The sequence below is a fragment of the Corapipo altera genome, unplaced genomic scaffold (genome assembly GCF_003945725.1).
Source record: "Corapipo altera isolate COAL_440 unplaced genomic scaffold, ASM394572v1 67, whole genome shotgun sequence".
NCBI classification, from domain to species: domain Eukaryota; kingdom Metazoa; phylum Chordata; class Aves; order Passeriformes; family Pipridae; genus Corapipo; species Corapipo altera.
The window spans coordinates 8,862,426-8,880,442 of NW_020884906.1; the positions used below are offsets into that span (position 1 = coordinate 8,862,426).

The 18,017-nt window shown below is 44.8% G+C and overlaps 1 protein-coding gene across 3 annotated transcripts in view; it reads left to right on the forward strand.

The window, feature by feature from the left end:
• Window positions 1-18,017, forward strand: part of HIC2 (HIC ZBTB transcriptional repressor 2) — a 71,119-nt gene that overhangs the window by 45,946 nt on the left and 7,156 nt on the right. For all 3 annotated transcript variants that reach the window (XM_027652232.1, XM_027652234.1, XM_027652233.1), the window contains exon 2: window positions 17,074-17,217. The gene's annotated coding sequence lies outside the window, so the exon portion shown is untranslated. The remainder of the gene's footprint in view (window positions 1-17,073; window positions 17,218-18,017) is intronic.

Sequence of the window (18,017 nt, forward strand, 5' to 3'; positions counted from 1 at the left end):
CAGGTGACACTGGCATTTCTGTCACATGCTGGACACTGCTGGGCAGAATCCTCATTGGATGATGGCTCCTGACTTTAGGAAGAAGTGGTTCACATTGCTTGGGTGTTCATGCAGCCACAGGGCCGCAGGGAATGCATTGACTTTTTATTCCTCTGTAGGTGCACACACATTATTCCAGCAATGAGCTCCTGGCTGGGTCTCGTCCCTACTGAAGCGTTTGCTCTAAGGAGGTGCCCTGGCCCTGCTGGGGGGCTGTGGAGGCACCGCTGGGCTGCCCAGGGCTGAGCCCTGGCAGACCAAAGCAAAGGCTTCATTTCAGGTTTCCTAAGCTTGACAGGCAGCCAGGTCTGTGCTGGCAATTAAAGTGTGAATTTTATAAATGGAAGTGCTATCTTGGGAAGGAATAAACAAATAAGGAAGTTAGTGCAGAAGTGGTTTGAGAAATGTCATGGATTGTGAAGACAAATGTGAATTTGGAAGTAGAATGAGAGGGTTTCATGAAAACCCGTTTCTTCTGCACTTTTCACATAACATTGTGTTTGATCAGGTCTGCCTTCTGTTTCTCTGCAGTCTTCCTGATAGCAAATTAAGCTTTATCTTTTTAATCTGGCATGTGTATTAAGATTTTTTTTGGGGGGGAAGAAAAGATATTTCTCGAATTTCAGTTGCTAAACACAATGTGGGCAGATGCAATCACAGCCTCTCAGTACATACACCAAGAAAAGGGAAGCAGAATGTGTATTGTAGGAAGTGGAACCTCTTGCTTTTGTTGGTTTTAGTAATCTTGGCTGAGAATTTGTGGGTTATTGCGCAAAAGTCAAGTGCATTGTAGATGTAATGGCTAAAAGCTACTGCACTGGATGATCTTTTTAATAACAATAATATGGAAGAGAAACTTGAAGTTACAATAGCTGCCTTAAACAATTTTCATAGATCTTGTGAACTTAGGTCTGTCTTTATTTAGGCACTGCTTGTCCTCTGCCAAAGGTTTAAGGGAAGACAGAACGCTCAGTGGCAGAAAGTCTGTCCCTGACCGTGAGGAACAAGAGTTTGTTTTGACAGAGGCAGCTGCTTTTGCAGGGAGACCTTCAGGCCATTTTTGCATTATTTTTTTTTTAATTATTATTTAATGCAATAAAGGATTTCAGCTGAGAGAACAATGAAAGCCTAAGAAATTTGGGATGCTTGTTTTCCTTCTCTAAGCTGGTGAATAAGAAACTAGATCTCATGGGAAGCTCTAGATTTTCAAGGAATAGGCAACGAGAATTCAGTTTGAAATCATTAGCTACAGCTCATTCCTCTTTATAAAAGAGTTTGTTTTAAATGTTAGACATGTTTGGACTTAAATGCTTAGTATGCTCAATACAAAAGTGATGTAAAAAATTCTCCATGGATTTTTGACTTTTCAGGCACTATGTTTCAAATGGGACAAAAAGAAATTGTCTAATAAAAGTCATTGATTTTATTAAAATAATAAAAGGAGGGGAAATGACAGCTGGATAAATACATGTGAAATGGAATAAATGTTTCAGCTGGAGATAGTGCAGCTCTGGTTAGAAGAACATAATACCAAATTGAGGGCAGACTATATTTAGTTGCAAATCAATATGGTTAGTAGTTACCAGCCACTGATCATCCTTTATGAAAATAACTAGTCTAAATGTAAAACAAGTTTAAAATTGGTAGCTTTCAATTACTTTTATTTAAATCCAGTCTTCCTCTACCATTGGACACTATCTGAATAAATAAATAATTAAATAAATAGCAGCACATTTAGCTGCTGGCATGGCATTGCCGTGGCTTTCCCTGTATTTGCTATGATGTGACCCACAGCTAAGGGAACTCCTTCTGTGTGTTCATATATGAAGTCATTCATGTGACAGTTGGTCTCCTTTTTTCCCTCCCCTTCCTCTCTCTCATCTCCGTTGCCCTCCCCCAGAATGGGGGCAAGTGAATTTTGAATTTGTCATGTTTTACATACATCTCAAGGTGTGTGAGACTGAAGGTATCTCTGAGCATAAGTGCACCTGGCCTCCTATTTTACTGTCTTCTGTATTGTTGATAGAAAATGCAAGAGAGGCCTAAAAGAGGTTTTCCTTATTTTACTCCTGGCCACATGTTTGGCACTGCAACTTTGAACATTAAAATTAATTATGGCCTTAGAGACAGACAGTCCAACAGTGAAATAGCTAGTAATTTATTTGAACTCTGAAATTCCACTGGTTAAAGTTGTGTAAAACTTTCCAATAGTTTATTTATATATTATTTTAAGAAAAAAAACCTTAATTATGAGTCTGGTTCCTCAATAAAAAAAGGTAGCTATCTGGCTAATCACTGCTATGCACTAGATCACTAATTTTCTTCTTAATGACAGTAGGATTTCTGCCATTTTCCCCCATAAAACTTCTTCAATTATATAACGAATGTGTTTGATTTACGGGGACACTCTCTAGGATTTTTTGCCCCAAGACAGGCACGTCATGAAATAGCTGGAGGTTGGTGAAGAACCTCCGTTGGATTAAAGGCTTGCAAGTACTGACAGGAGTGGGAGTTGAGCATTTGGATGGAGGCCTGTACAGAGGCGCGTGGACAGCTCTGTTCTCAGCTACTCCCACTTAAATGGGTTGGTTTGTTTGGCTCTCACCTAGAAATTCAGCCTTTCGGAGGCTTCAAAGAAACTGCATGTGCTGCTGTCTGCCCAGGGGAACACACAGCCCTGGGGATGCAGAGAGGGTGCTCATAAGAAGGCCTGGTTTACCCAAAGTCTGAACAATTTTTCCTTGTGGAAAAATGAAAGTGAATGATTGCACTCCTGTACTAAACGTGGGGATTTTTACAAATGGCTTCTGCAGTAGGTGTGTCACTAAGTATCAAGGTTCTTGGAAGTGCCTAATTCTGTATGTGGCACAGTTATGAAATACAGCTGGGCCTCCCTTTGTCTGCTGGGGACACAGACCTGCTCTGGTGACTTGGTTTCAAGTTGCCTGAGAAGGAGGGGACAGTCTGTATTGTAAGATCTCAGGACAGATGTGTGAAGCCCAGTGCTCTCCCCAGCCTGGCTGCCCACTGGCCAAAGGTCACTGACACTGTGGCTGGCAAAGAGTAAAGGAAAGGTAAAGATGCTAAATCTTGGTTATGGGAGGCTGTTCAACATTTAAACTCCTGGTGTCTGAGAAATGGGCTGGCATTTGCAACAGATGTTTGCCTGGTAATCAAGGACACAGTGTAAGAAATAGTTGGCTAAAGACTACAAGTTCACCGGGCAGTTAATGCTGATTTTTATGGCTATGGACTTGAGACCTCCTGAAAATGAGAAATGTCAGTAGTAAGAAGGATTTGTTTGTAGGAGTAGATGGATTTGGGGTCTTTGAGGTCCTGCTCATTTGTTTGAGAGTGAAGTATGATAGAATGGCCTTATTCTGGATTTATTTGAACAGAAATGGCCAGTGAGATGAACAGATTGCTGGGATGTAGAGTATGTGGAGTATGTGAGAATTTCCTTTTGCTTCCAGCTTGCACTGGACTGATGAGTTGGGTTCATTGAACCCTCTGTGTCACCCAGCCCTCGAGGGGTTATAAAGCAGAGGTGGGCTGAAGAAGTTCTACCTACACCACTTGAGAAGAACTTTAGCTTGGCACTGCCTTCACCCCCAACGGCTGATTGTGATGCCTGGAGCTATTTTCTGTAGGGATGAGCAGATAAACCTGATGTGAGCTCAAACTTGGAAATCTGAATTAATTAACTAATGGAATAACTTATGGATGTGGTAGATTCCTCATAAATGAGACTTTTCATCAAGATTGGTGCATGAATTCTCACTCATGTACTCTCCTAAGACCTGTTGCAAGAATTGTTCTCTGGAAAATGAAGGCACCTGTGCTACTAAGGAGGAGTAAGAGAGGAGATCCCACAGGGCCCTGTGGTGCTCCACTCAGAGCCCATGTGTGCTGCTCAGCAGCTTCTCATGTCCATCAGTGCCCCAGCTCCCTGACCTGTACTACGAGATGCCTTTCATGACAAGGGTGGCATCTGGGCAGTTCTTCATGCTGAAGAAAACCTTTGTATTGTGATGCAAAGCTATAGCTCACACCAGGTAGCTCTTTTCTTTGTACTATCTGTGCCAGTCATGAAGAGATGACACAAAAAAATGTCACTAATGTGTTTGCTGCCATAAGAATTTTCTTATTAGCACTTTGAGGTGCTCAGGCCAGTAGCAAGCATCCTCCAAGGTATGCATCCTCCAGGGCTCAGTGATGAATTAGGCTGGAATTGCCAAAGGGTGTCTCTTTCTGCACTGACTTGGAGATGAATGAGGCTCACTCTCCTTTGTCCTTCCTTCATCCTGCTTTAGCCATACCTGCCAAGTGCCCTGTCAGCATTTTCTGCTTGGGAATGGCTGGGTGGGCTTTGCTCTCTTAGCCTTGCATTGTTTTTTTACCGTGGTTTTCAGCGTGTCTATTTGGCATAAATCAGGATTTGGTGGTAGTAAGTGCAGAGGAGGGAAAGAAAAGAATCCTTGGAGCGCTCCGTTCTTCACTTTCTGCTGGCAGTGCCCCCTTCCCGTGCTCGGGGGAGGTCTCTCGCTCGTGCCTGGGCTGGTTCAGCCCCCGGAGCACAACTGCGGGGCAGCCGCGGGGTCGCTGCGTGTCCCCGAGTCATGTGGCCGAGGGGCCGCAGGCTGGAGAGCTGCTCCCCCCGAGCCAGGAGTTACAGGATCCCGCCGGGGGCAGCTCCAGCTGGTATGCACTGGTACTAATATAATCCCGCAGGACCGTATCCATGAGACACAAGTGTGACAGGGGAGGTATTTAAGGAGACACACCTGTTCTAGGCACGGGCCTGGGTATTGCATGCCTTGGAAATGGAGGGGTTTTGGTGGAGCAGGAAGGACTCTTGTTTTATCCACAGGAGGGCTTTGCTTTCTTCTTTCTCCCCAGTTTCACGTTATTTTATAATTTCCTAGTATTGTGCAGTCCTGTGGCCCCTTAGCACTGGGCTGTTTCAAAGGCCAGGCTGGCATTTGCATTTGAACTTTTTTTACCTTAGTGTGTGATTCCAGAGTGATTAGCAGGAGAGAACAGCTTCTGGTCTGAGTGATGGTTTGGGTGTAACTGCTCCCAAGAAAGGGCAGAGAATTCGGGGAATGTCATCTATGTGTGGGGTTGGGTTTTTCAGTCCTTTAGATAATTTAGATTTTATGTTGTGTTTACCTGTATTTTTATTATATGGCCTCTGTCTTGCAATTTGGAGCAGTAAATCACACCATCTTACAAATTTTGAACAAAAATATTTTGTCCCTTCAGTTTGAAATCTGAGCATCTTTTCCCTCTCTTCTTCCCATCTGTCCTGTCCTAAAGATTATTGTGAAACAGCTACTCTCTGTAACAAGAAGCAAGCAAATGCAAAATAAATCTCATGGTTGCATAGTATAAAGAAAATAACTTGCTTAGATTTTTATCTCTCTTTTAAAGTAAATCTGACACTTGTTTGGCAGAAGATAAATTTTTTTTTGCCATTGAAAAGAGGATGTATTAAGATGAAGGCCAAAAAATGGCAGGGTCTGTCATATGACTTGATTCCATCTGTCTGTCTTGTCTTTCAAGTAGAATGGAATTTTTCTCTCAAACTTCATGTGCTTTTTTTTTGATGTTAATGTGAAATCTCCTAGTTTGCCTTGGTCTTGTTCCACATGGCCCTTCTTTCCATGGATTCCTGCTCTTGGTGAGGTGTTAAGTGCCTGTTGGTTTGGGACAGCTTCCAGGACTGGGACTGAGATTTCTCCTATACCTGACAGATTGTAAAAATAGTAGCAACTGGACAGTTTTTTCCTCCCATCTTTATTTTAAATAATGTTTGCCAGTAAACATCCAGTATGCCAGTTGTTTGCAGAACTAATGTAATGGCTGGTGGAAATAAGGAAGAGGAAGGAATGTTTTACTCTAAGACCTGGTTAGTTTGGGCAGTTTAGCATTTAAGGGAGAAGGGGGTTATTCTCTTCTGTAACAGCTCTGCATTTAGAGTGGGGTGGACTGGAATAACCAGTCCCTGAGGGGTCAACAGATTCTCCTTCTCAGAAATTAAAGGTTTTGGGCAGGGGAGAAGATCCTGGGCATGGAGCCCCCTCAGCTCCAACCTCACCTGGCTCATGGGGTCATTGACCCTTATGGCAAGGGGATATAAAAATGGATCTTTTAACCCCTAACCTGAAGGATGGCTGCAGTGCAGGAAGAGCCTCCTCACTGCCTGGGTAAGCAGAGGTGCTCACCAAAACCCACGTCCTCTTTAGAACCTGTGTGCTGGTGTGCAGTTTGACCAGACCTAAAGCCTCAAATTGTTCTCCTCCCATGTGGGCAGACACATTTTCGTAAATGTGAATGTAAAAATACCTTTGATTATGCTACTAAGAAGCAGAACATCTTGTAAAGGTTGAACATCCTCCCCATCTGGCTGTAGTGCGTCCCAGGCTGGCTTTGTCCCTCTGCACATCCCCACGATTTGCTGCACAGCCAAAGGTATCCCTGCTAACTGGTAATGGTGGGCTCTCTCCCACCCCTGTCCCTACTAGATTCTCCCAGAGTTAACAGATTTCCAATAAAAAACTGAAGAGATTTATTCTGGGTTGTTTGGGTGGGGTTTTTTTGGTTTGGGGGGTTTTTGGTTTTGTTTTCTTTTTTTGGGGGGTGGTGGTAGTGGTATGGTTTAGGGGGCTTTTTTTGTTCCTTAACTGCACCCTGCACAATGTCCTGGCTGAGTTGTTTCCAAATACTGGCATCTCCAGGGAAGGGGTTATAAATTGCTAATTTAAAGCCTGCAACAGGATAATTAACTAACCAGTTTGATGTAAATGGCTTAATGGGGCTTTACTAGACCCTTTGAACTTAAAAGTAGCACTAAAAAGTAAACTGTAAATACCTTCAAGGAAAGTACTGGCATGTTTGAATGTGGGGAGCTTGGCTGTAAGGAGCGAGTCTGCTCGACTTGCCAGGATTCCAGTGGCCTGTGTGACAGCAAAGCATGCCAAGGGGTGAGGGGACCAACCAGGCACCCTTTGGGGAAGGCTCTGCAACCACCCTGGTTCTTCAGGAAGCACACACACATTCTGATATATCAGGCTTTCAAACCTGCCCTGCCTGCTTTGGAAAATTTAAATCACAACCTCAGTTTAAATGCAACTGTAATGCATTTCATCAGGATTGAAGGAAAAAAAAAAACAACAAAAAAACCAAAACCCCGAGGGGGAGGCAGCCACTAGAGTCCACCCTAATTTTCCTGCAGTTCTGTTTGCATTAAGGGCTTTTGGCAAGTCCAGGCAGAAACACTTATTACACTTTGTTTCAGAAGACCTCGTTACCCACTGAATCTGCTGAGACAACGTACCACAGCCCTGCAGCAGATTCCAGTTCCTGATGCATTTGGGGGACTTTTGGGAGGACCCCTAAACTGTCATTCTTGCTGGGCTGTTACAAAGTTCCAAGGGAGGAAGTCAACAACAATTAAACATGTAGAGATGAAGATCATTACAAAGTGGAAGTATCTCGTGTAGTTAGGCATTGATCTATGCTGACTATGGAAACTGGGGTGTTGGAGAGGAGAATTTCAGGCCGAAATGCAGGCAGGAACATTCCCTTCTGTTTGTCCCTCTGTGGGAGAGAAGCCTCCTCCTGGTCCCAGTGGTGCTCTGCTCCACCTCCTCACTGGGTGTGCACCAGGCAGTGCCAGAAACAATTCCGAGAACTTTTTCCTCATTGTTCCTCTGTCTTAGCACCATCTTTCACCTATTGCCAGCAGCCTCCCTGGATACTGGAGGATGTTTTGGAGGTTGAAGCACAATCCTCCGTTGCTGCTGTGACCTCTGACACTGGGGATTTGGCTTTACAGCCAGCTTTGTTGGAGAGTGTTCCCGATCCTTGGCTGTGCTTTGCTGCCTGCTCTGTTGTGCTGCCCCTGAAGACCAAGAGCCTGAGCCAGAACAGGGCTGATGCAGGAAGAGGGCAAGACCTGACCCTTTTGGTTGTGGCCCTGACTTGGATGCCCTAAAACAGATCATGATGCCTCATCCTTTGTAATGATGGCTCTATTTCTCTGTGGTTGGTTTGGGGATTTTTTTTTCCAGCTGGGAAAATAATGGGAAATAATGTATCATTGGCAGTGTCAGTGCTGGCCTTGAAAAAGAGCAGCATAAAAGCACTGAAATCTGTTGTGGAGGGCAACGATGCAGAAGTGCTACATCTTATTTTAAACCCCACATCTGCCTGAGGATTCAGCCCTGTGCTGTAATAGTTCAGGTGTCTACTGAATGCAGAGATCAAAATGCTCTACTGTGGCCTTTAGAAGAGGAGGTAATAACATGGCACTCTGCTCTTACATGCTGACTGAAGCAGTTGGCACCATGGCACTACCTGCTTGCTGTGTGTGGGTGGGAGCACAGCACAAGTTAATTTGGGGTTGATTGTGTTGGCAGGGATCTGCCAGAAGAGCTTGCCTAGCTGCCTGTGCTGCGCTGTAGTTGTTAATGCTTTACTTTTATAAGCACTAACCTAGATCACATTTAAAAAAATTCAAAACACCTACATTATTAGAGAGAGAGATACCTGCAAGCAGAAGAGCTCTGCACACAGGCAGTGTTGGTGGCAGGAGACTCCCTTCAAGGAACATCACAACACTTTAGTGTGCCAGCTCTGCTATCTTGGCATCTGACTGGGAAATGCAAATACTTAGTCTTAATCCATCATTCCCACACGCTGACGTGTATCCAAGGGGAACTTCTGTGAATGTTGTTGTTATTTCCATCTAATTTCAGCCACTGCTTTGCTTCCCAGCACCTCCCCACTCTGTGTCTGAGAGCAGTGTCTTCCAGGCCTTTTATGCCAGATCTTTTGGATTTGTTTCCCTCATGGGGAGGCAAGAAGGCCTCAGTGTGTGTGTCTTTATCAGAGATCTGGGCAGGGGCATTGAGGGCACCCTCAGTAAGGTGACAGATGGCATCAGGTTGGGTGGGAGTGTAGATCTGCTGGAGGGCAGGAAGGCTCTGCAGAGGGGTCTGGACAGGCTGGATCGATGGGCTGAGGCCGACTGTGTGAGGGTCAACAAGGTTGAAAGGAGGCTGTAGCCAAGGGGGGTCGGCCTCTTCTCTGGAGTAACAAGCAGTAGGACAAGAGGAAATGGCCTCAGGTTGCACCAGGGAAGGTGTAGGTTGGGGAAGTTAGGGAAAATTCTTGGTGGAAAGGGTCATCAAGCATTGGAGCAGGCTGCCCAAGGGAGGGGTGGAATGGCCATCCCTGGAGGTATTCAAAGGACGTGTAGATGTGGCTCCTGGGGACACAGTTTAAGTGGTGGACTTGGCAATGCTGGGTTGATGGTTGGACTCGATCCTAAAGGTCTTCTCCAGCCTAAATGATTCTATGGTTCTGTGTGCAGCACAGGAACAAACCCTGTGACTGGAGTGGTTGGGGTTGTTTTTACAGGACTCTTCTCTTTCTAATCCCCCTCCAACAAACCCTTTCACAGATTTTTAGATTCCTCACTAAATTCTTTAAATAATATGATCAATTAAAAACCAAATGAACCTTCTCACGCTTCCCAGGAAACTAAAATTTAGTTAAAGAAAAAGTGGATTGCAGTAACCAACCAGTCTTTCACGCGAGAGGTGGTCAGGTTGCAACTCCTTTCTATTGTTCTGATGTACTTTACATATCCTCTAATAACCATACTTTTGTCTTCTATAATGAAAGTTTTACACAAATAATAAAAAATACATATCATAGAGGGAAGAAATCATACGAATTATGAAGAAAGCTTGTATGACTAAGAATTTCTACTGTGCCATTCATCCCATTGAAAGACCTAAATTCATCGGTCATTTTTGGGCACCTCAGCAAGTTTCAGCACAAACAGGTATTAGTCCTGTCTGAAGCTTTGCCTGTCTCTCAGTGACCCAGTAGGATCTGGGGGGAAGAAGTTACATTTGCAAGTTGGCAAAGCTGAATTTGTTATGAATCACTGTCTTTAAAAAACCCCACAATAATCCCCCTTCCAGCACACCTTTGGTTTTGAAACCCACCAAACCTGACATCTATATTTGGGTTGTTGGCTCAGGAATAACAGGGAAAATGTGAGTAGTAGAGCCTGGGCCAGGGCTCTTGACTCTGACTACTGCTAGAGAAAGAACAAATGATGTGTAACGGTGCTTTCCTGACCTTTCCTCTGTTTTTAGAAACATGAAAAATTTCATCTGTGCTTTTTTTTCTGGCTGTGGCAAATAATAGAAAATTGTGAGAAAATTAGAACATAATGAAGACAAATTTTAAAGAGGTGTCTGCTGCAGGTCCTGGGTGTGTTCTCTGAATTGCCTCCTGCTTAGGGAGCAGCTGAAAAATCCAAGTCCTTTTCCAACATGTCAAAACCAACTTTTCCAAAGGATTCAGTGGCTGTGCCAAAGCCCCTTGCTTATTTGTAAGTAAATGCACACTACTGGGACTGTCTCTGCTGGAGTCAGCTTTTGCACATGCAGCTGGCTCTATTAAATCAATTTGATGAATTACTATATACTTTTTAATTTTTCTATGGGCAGGTCCCTGCTATTTCTTGCCTGCACAAGATTAAACGAGCTTTTGCATTACATACCCTGTTATAAGACTTTGATTGTGTGGGATGGGTCTGTGTCTGCTCCTGGAAGGGTCTAGGGATTTGGGATTATTGTCAGGCTTCTTACATGAGGTAACAGAGAAAAAAGGTGTGTGAAAGCCATGTCAGCATCTGCGATGGAGGATATCTTGGGATAAGAAGGATGCCACTTATTCAGGTTCTTTACAAGAGTTGACTTGTTTGGTTTGGGATTTTAAGGTGGTTTTCCTGCTGTTAAAATATACTCTTTGAGTGAGGTCCCTGCCAAGAAAATGCCTGGAGAAAGGAATAGATTAACCCTGGCTGGGCTGATGTGGTGGTCAGAGAAAGCTGGATGGCATCAGAACATCCCTCTGTCTGATGTGGCTGATGAGCCTCAGGATCTGTGTTTTCAAGCACCTGCACTGTGGCATAACAATGCCACAATTTATGGAGCCCCTCTCTGTGACAGAACTGCATGTGGCTGAATAATGAGCTGCCACGGGGCAGGGGCTGGAAGCAGCTGGATACTGGATACAGGTGTTTGGGAATGCACCGTGCCAAGAGGGAGGCTTTAGTCCAAACGCTGAACGTATTGTCTGCATCCCCTGGGTGCCTCTTGGTGCTGTCATATGAGAGGGCTCTGCTGGAAGTGGTAAGGATGGAAGAATTTTACTTTTTCCTTCCACTCCAAGGAGTGGTATCAATGTTTGTTGTGGCTGCTAGCAGTAGTTTGTACATGTATTACTCCTTGGGCCAGATGCTGATCCTATTTATGTAGCTATAAAACTGCTGTGTTGTTTCATCTGTGTTAGAGAGGTTTCAGCCTCTCTGGCTGTTTTGGGTTTTATGTTTTGGTTCTGTTTGGTTTTTTGTTGGTTGTTTTTTTTTTCTTTAACCACTTTCCTTGCTGAGAGGGGAGAGCTCTCTGGGAAGTGATCCAGCAAACTTTTAAAATAACCTTTTTGTGCGGGTTTGTTGTTTTGTTGGTTTTGTTTGTTTTTTGTGGGTTTTTTTTGTTTTTTTAACTCTTGCTCAAGCTTTTAAATATGTGAATTGTCTCTGTGAATTCTGAGTGCCTCTGAAACCTGCCAGCCAAGCCTAAATCTCGCAGGAGGTGTGGCCACATTTGTGTTCTCAGAGCTCTCTGGCACAGACACCTGGTACACCTGTGTCTCCTGCTGGTTTCAGTACTGTCACAACTTCACCCCTCATGCCTGTTTCTCTGGTACCTCCTGTTTTTCCCAAGGTTATCTTCTAAAAATAGAATCTGCTCCAGATTTTCACTCCCCCACACCCATCTTGAGAAGAATAATTACCAATGAGATGGTTTTAATAATGCTGAAAGAAGGAGGGTTGTGCATTCTGCTTTGCTCTTTGAGGCATTTTTTTTCCTGACAGGAAAAAAATGCACAAATTGCCTTGTAATTTCCTTAGGTGACAAATGTAAAGTGAGTAGTTTTTAAATAGTTAAACTTGAGTATTTAAACATCTGATAAATCGTGGGTTATCTGAAGAATAACATTGTAAATGTTTTGGCACTAACAGAATTCCATGCAAAGGTCTCAATCTGAGTATAAAATCTTGTAGTTTTCTTAACTGTTTTTAGACTGGTGGAGGTAACTGTGGTATCTGGTGTTCACCTGTCCAGAAACCAAAGCCATGCTCAACCCAGGTGAGCGGAGATGCTTTGGGTGACACTGTTATCTGTCAGCACATGATACAGCAGCCAGAAATGCAAACATTTGGAGCATTTTTAAGCCAGAAAAAAAAATAAATCTCTGAAATGAAAGAAATAACTGAATGAAAGCATGTAAGGGTTTGAGTGGATGATGCTGACTTTACTGTCCTCTAAACTATGTCTGCAGCAGCCCAGAGCTTATTGCCAAGAGAAATTAAAGTGAAGGTGTCTCTATGTGCTGTGTGATGTAACTGGTGAGCAGGTGCTCTGGTGAAGGGTTCCCTGTGTGTGATAAGTGCCTACAGATAGAAATGCTCTGTGAAGGAATCACTGCTGGCACACTGACACATGCTGGCAAATTAAACTATGTTTGGTGGAAGGATAAGAATCTACTACAGCTCTTTAAAATCACCCTCATCATGATCACCTTGTGATAAAACATTAATTTCTCCAGTGTGAGTGTAAGCATAGCACATTTCCCAGATGATCTCTTAAAATAACAACAGATTGGTGCCTGAGTGGACCAAGTCAGCACAGCCAGTCAGTGTCCAGTGTTACTGGCCAGGGCTCAGGATGAAATGGGAATGGCGATGGTGCCTCAGGTTTTACAGCCGCCTCTGTGCCCGACTCTGACAATTATTTATTACCACTAATATTGTGCTTTGTAAACTCTTACAGTGCTTTATGAAGTAAGACATGTTTTCTATTTTAAAGATCTTATAATCTTGTGGGCTGATAAGGGGTGCAGATTATCCCTTGGATGTTCATAAATAGCATTAGCACTAAGAGTTTTATTAGCGCTGGGTCCTTTCAAGCCTAGGGCTCTTTCTTTTTCTTAGCAACACATCCCTAGTTAGGTGCTGAAATAAGGATTTTGACACTGTGATGTTCCAGGCTGGCACAGTGTGGGCATTCTTTTGTTTTGCTCATAGCGAAAGAGCAAAACCCAAGCAGAGTCCCAGTGCACTGGCTGTTGCTCTGCATGGGTTTAATCCACAGCCTTTGCTCGCTTCTCTGAGACTGCAGATCTGGAGTTTGGGGGATGGCAGCAGAGAGCAGGCTCGGGAGGTTTGTGTGTGTGTTCTTGCGCGTGTTTTAAATAAACAAACAATGGAACAGCAACTCCAACAAATTGTGAGTGGTGCTAATTTGTTATAGTGCTGTCTTGCCTTCTGGCAGTGTTGATTTAGGAGAAGCTGAGCAGACTGGAACGGATGCAGGGAGCTGCTGGTTCTCTTGCTCTGGGATGTGTACATGGTTCAGTGTAAAATGCTTCTAGGGGTCCTGTCCTGAGGAGCTTTCAGATTACAGGGTAAAGCACATACATAGGCTGCCAATCCCCTTTTCAAAACCAAATCTTGGCCCAAAGTACCTTCCCCTCTGTCTTGCTCCTCCCCTTCCACTTCTTTAAAATGAAGAGATGTTTCAAGTCTTAATTCATGACAAAAGCCTATAATTTGTCTGTTTTGAGAACTGCCAGAAAATCCTTGACCTTGACAAGAATAGTGTGTAGGGAAGGAAAGGAGGAAGATCCTGTGCTTTGGACTGTAGCAAAGTTTTCAACACCCCATGACCTTGCTGGGCTGCCTTTCATAATGTGCCTGGGGCTGTAGTCCCCTGAGCTGAGCTCTCTGACAGGGAGGGCTGGCCAAACACACCCGAGGTATGAGCAGCCCTGCACCACTGTTGTGAGGGCTGCAGGATAAAGCTGGCAGGATGGGAGCCAGGCATATGGTGAGAGAGATGCCATTTTGGTCCAAGGTGGTTACTACCCTGCACCCCTCAGTGTTAACTCTTGCAAGTTGGTGGTATTAGCACTCTGGATGCAGGTGCTCCTGTGCAGATTGCTTCTCTCTGCAAAAGAGTTTGCTGAGTCCACACAAGAAATAAAAATAAGAGGATCTTTATCAAACCCTCTCTCATTTCTCCCAGTACTCTGAGGCTTTGTTTGCTCTAACAATTCATGTAACTAAGGAGCCTGAGTCACAGTGGATGGTCCCAGCTCCTGCCTCATCCCTGTCCTGGAGATCCCTGCCGAGCTGCAGGGACAGTGGAAAGGGTCGTGCATTTGCTCCAGTACCACTGCATTTCACAACCTGCTATCAGCTTGTACCTGTGGTGACTCAGAGCCCTAAAGTGCTGCAACCCTGAGGGTGCTGTAGGACAGTGTGGGCTGGAGAAGGGTCATTGGACATTCCTCCTTCTCTCCGTGCTGTGTGTGCCCCCAGAGCAATGCTCAGCGTGAGGCTGCCACCCCGTGCCAACTGCCCTACCTTACTGAAGGACAGGGCCCAAGCCTAACACTCTGTAGGATTATCTGGGAGGTTGCAACAATCCTTTAGTCATGTCCTAAGTTCTTGCATTGTAAAGGGACAGTTCTGTACATCAAGGCTCTAAGGTAGCTGTGAAGCAGAAAGTTTGCATACCAAAGGGGTCTTAACTGGTGAATGGGTGGAAAAGTCCTTCCTCCTGTGTGGGCTGAGCTGCTCCACTCAATCTATGGGTATTCTAGTGCAATAAGGAGTAAATAAATAAATAAATAAAATAGATTAGGACCGGACATCAGAGCTGCCTTTACTACTTGCAGTGCAGGTACAACTGAAACAGAGCTTGCTGGGTTGTTGCAGGACTGCAGAAGAGCCCAGTGGCTGTTGCTGGTCATTAGCTGGTCACAAGCTTCTGAAGCTTTTATTTGTTTTGTGCCACTGCTGTGTTCCTGAGATCAACTGTGCTCTGCAGATATGCAGGAATTTTTAGTGCCTGGCTCTGCCTGACAAGATCTGCAATGTCCGTGCCTCTCCTCTTCTCCTCCCACTAGAGGTTTGGGTAATCTTAGGCTCCTTCATGTCAGCAGTGAAAATAAATGTATAATATACAAGTGCTCTGTTTAGGAATTGGCAGGAAGCTTCATTTCTGGCTGCAGTGGGATGTTCTAACAGTAGGAAACACCTTTGGTTTAAGCAGTTCTCTGCTAATCTCTGCCCTAGAGGGGAAATGCAACTATGGAGAAGAGCTCTTGCTTCACAGAAGCAAAAAAATCTGCATTTGAGCTGCTGTTCAAGACGTACCTTTATGCAGCATTCAGCCTTTGTTAAACTGGGTGCTGCTGGTATTGCTGAGGGTTTTGCAGAGTTGTGATGCTGGCAGATGCAGCCAGAAGTATGTTGCTCCTATGCAGTGCAGAGTGTGATCTTCTGGGGAGGGGGAGCTCTGAATCCCTGGGGCCAGAATCCCTGGGGCTCTGGCCCATTATGCTTAAAGCTGCAGGGTAGTTAAATGTGGGTTGGCCTGTTCATGCTGGCACTGGGCTGTTCAGACTAGTTCAGCAAATGCTCTTGGCTCAGCACAGCCCAGGTCAGTAAGCAAACAGTTGCTTACATTTCACTTCTTCATTGTATTAACAAGATTTGAAAATCTTCAGTCTATAGCAGTCAAAACAGGGTGATCTGAATACAAAAGACCTGTTAGTTCAGTGTGACAGGGATTTAGTTACAGAATTGTGGGGATAAGTATGCAGGTGGGAATGGTGGGAACACTGACCTGGGCCTGAGCCGAGCCCAGCCCAGCAGATGTCCAGGAAGAATGACCTCTCTCCTTATATTCAGTGTCCTTTTCATGAGGACAGTTTCTGTTTCCTGGGCCAGTGTCCTCCTTTATGTTGTCTCTCATCCAACTACATTAATTATTGTAGGTCTTTTTCATTTGGCCTTTTATCTTTAAGGTTGATAATCAATATTCTTCTCACTTTTTAAATGTAAGATTTCTGTCTTCAGCAGCACAGCTGGAGACATGCAGCCATCAGTGTGAAAAGAGCTATGCAGATGTTTTACTTCACTCTGAGGGTCTAAAAACCTACGTTAAATTCCCTGCCAGGCTGCAGGCTTTTGTCTGTACTGTTTTTTGGGTGTTTGATGGGTTTCACTGGAGCAGTTTCATCACTTGTACAGAGGGACCCGTGCTTAGCATCTACCCTCAGACTGCCCTCCATGATAATCCTGCTGGAGCTGATTACGGGAACTCTGTGGAAAGGAGGATACACACTGCAGAAGATACAATCAGCTTGTCAAACTTAGGGTGTCTGTGAGATGTGCCTTTCCCTGACGTGGAAAAGATGATGTTGCTTTTTCCTTTGGGCATGGGAGGGTGGAATTTTAGATCTTAAGTTTTGCGACTCTTGTACAAGCTGCAGTTCACCAGGTATCAACTTGATCTCCAGTCTCTAAGAACGTAGATTAAATTATCAGTGAATAATTATGATTATAAATAGGAGAGGGTATACAGTATCTTCTTCTCCCATCTTGCACCAAAGTATCCAGCCTGGCTCAATGCCATAAGATCTCTAGGCTTGGGAAGGGGCACAGGGAAATGGGGACAACAGAGGATCAGCATTTAAGAATTTCTTCTGTTGCCTGTACTGTGTGGGAATGAGACCATGAAGCTCTGGCACCAGGCTGTTCCTGTCATAGAGGCATTTCTAAATGGTGATGATATTTAGTTGCCTGAATTTCTGGGCATAATGAAGCTGGTGCAGACATCCTGGAATCTGCTGGGTTTGGATACATATGGACTGGTCCCCCTGAAGCTCAGTAACATTGGGAGTCCTGAGTGGAGGTGGCCAGAGTCAAAAAGAAACTTGCAGAGTCCTCCTGCTCTGCTGCCGTTGCAGTTCAGCAGTTGTGGGGAGATGGGTGGAGGGGAGGTTGTTCTGGTAGTTACATATTTAAGGCAGGTGGCCGTTTTAAAATGTACGTTTCAATTTTGATTGCAGTTTTTTAATTGCATTTAACAGCGTCCCTGCTGGTTCTCCATTCTGCATCCGTGCAGCCACGTTCTATTGATGGCCTGTTGTGATTTCAATGGAACATCATGGGATGTACCTGGCACGTCGGGCAGCACTGGATGGAGGTGCCTTTAGCCCAATGTACCTGGCATGGTAAGCGGCAACCAAGTGGTTAATCTGCATTCTACTGCTCGTAGTCTCAGCTTGTGTAGCAAGGTGTTCCTGCTTTGCTGCAGCCTTGCACTGACTGGAAATCACTTTGCTCTCCTAATGTTAGTGCTTTCATGCACACAGGGCCCCTACCCTTTCCGCCCATGGAGATCCCCCTTCCCTGGGAAGTTTGCCATGCAGTAGAGAAGGGCTTAGCCACGTCAGGCTCTCCTTGTTATTCTAGAACATGAGAGAAGGGACTGGGAAATCGTCTGACTCTTCTTCTTCTCTCCTTTTTGGGCCAGGAGCTGGTAGCAGTTGAGCAGGTATTGCCCACGTACCAAATGCTGCCACATAGAGGTACCAAACAGGTGCTTGTGTCCATGAGCAAAGCTGGATCTGCGGGAGCTGCCTCAGGGAGCCGGGAGGGCAGTTCTGCCTGGCACTAATTGGAATGTAATGAACTAAAGCAGGGCCACTTTAAGTTTGGTGATGTGGCATCCTCTGCAAAATTATCCTCCATTTTCCTTCTCCTTTCCATGTTCACACCTGCAAAATCAGCTGCACATCCTGCTCTGTCCTGCATGTTGCTTTCTCTCCCCTCCCCGGCTCTGCAGCCGTGTCCCCGGGTCACTTGACATGTTGGTCTAAGCTATTTTGAAGTTCAAAATATTTGTGTGAGAAAAACAAGGGTGCTGCATCCTGTTTTCTGCTTAAGCCCAGTTCACAGAACTTTTGCTGCTCCACTGCCAATGATGAAAATGCATGTTCTTGCTTCTGCTTCTGAATTCTGTTGTCTGTCT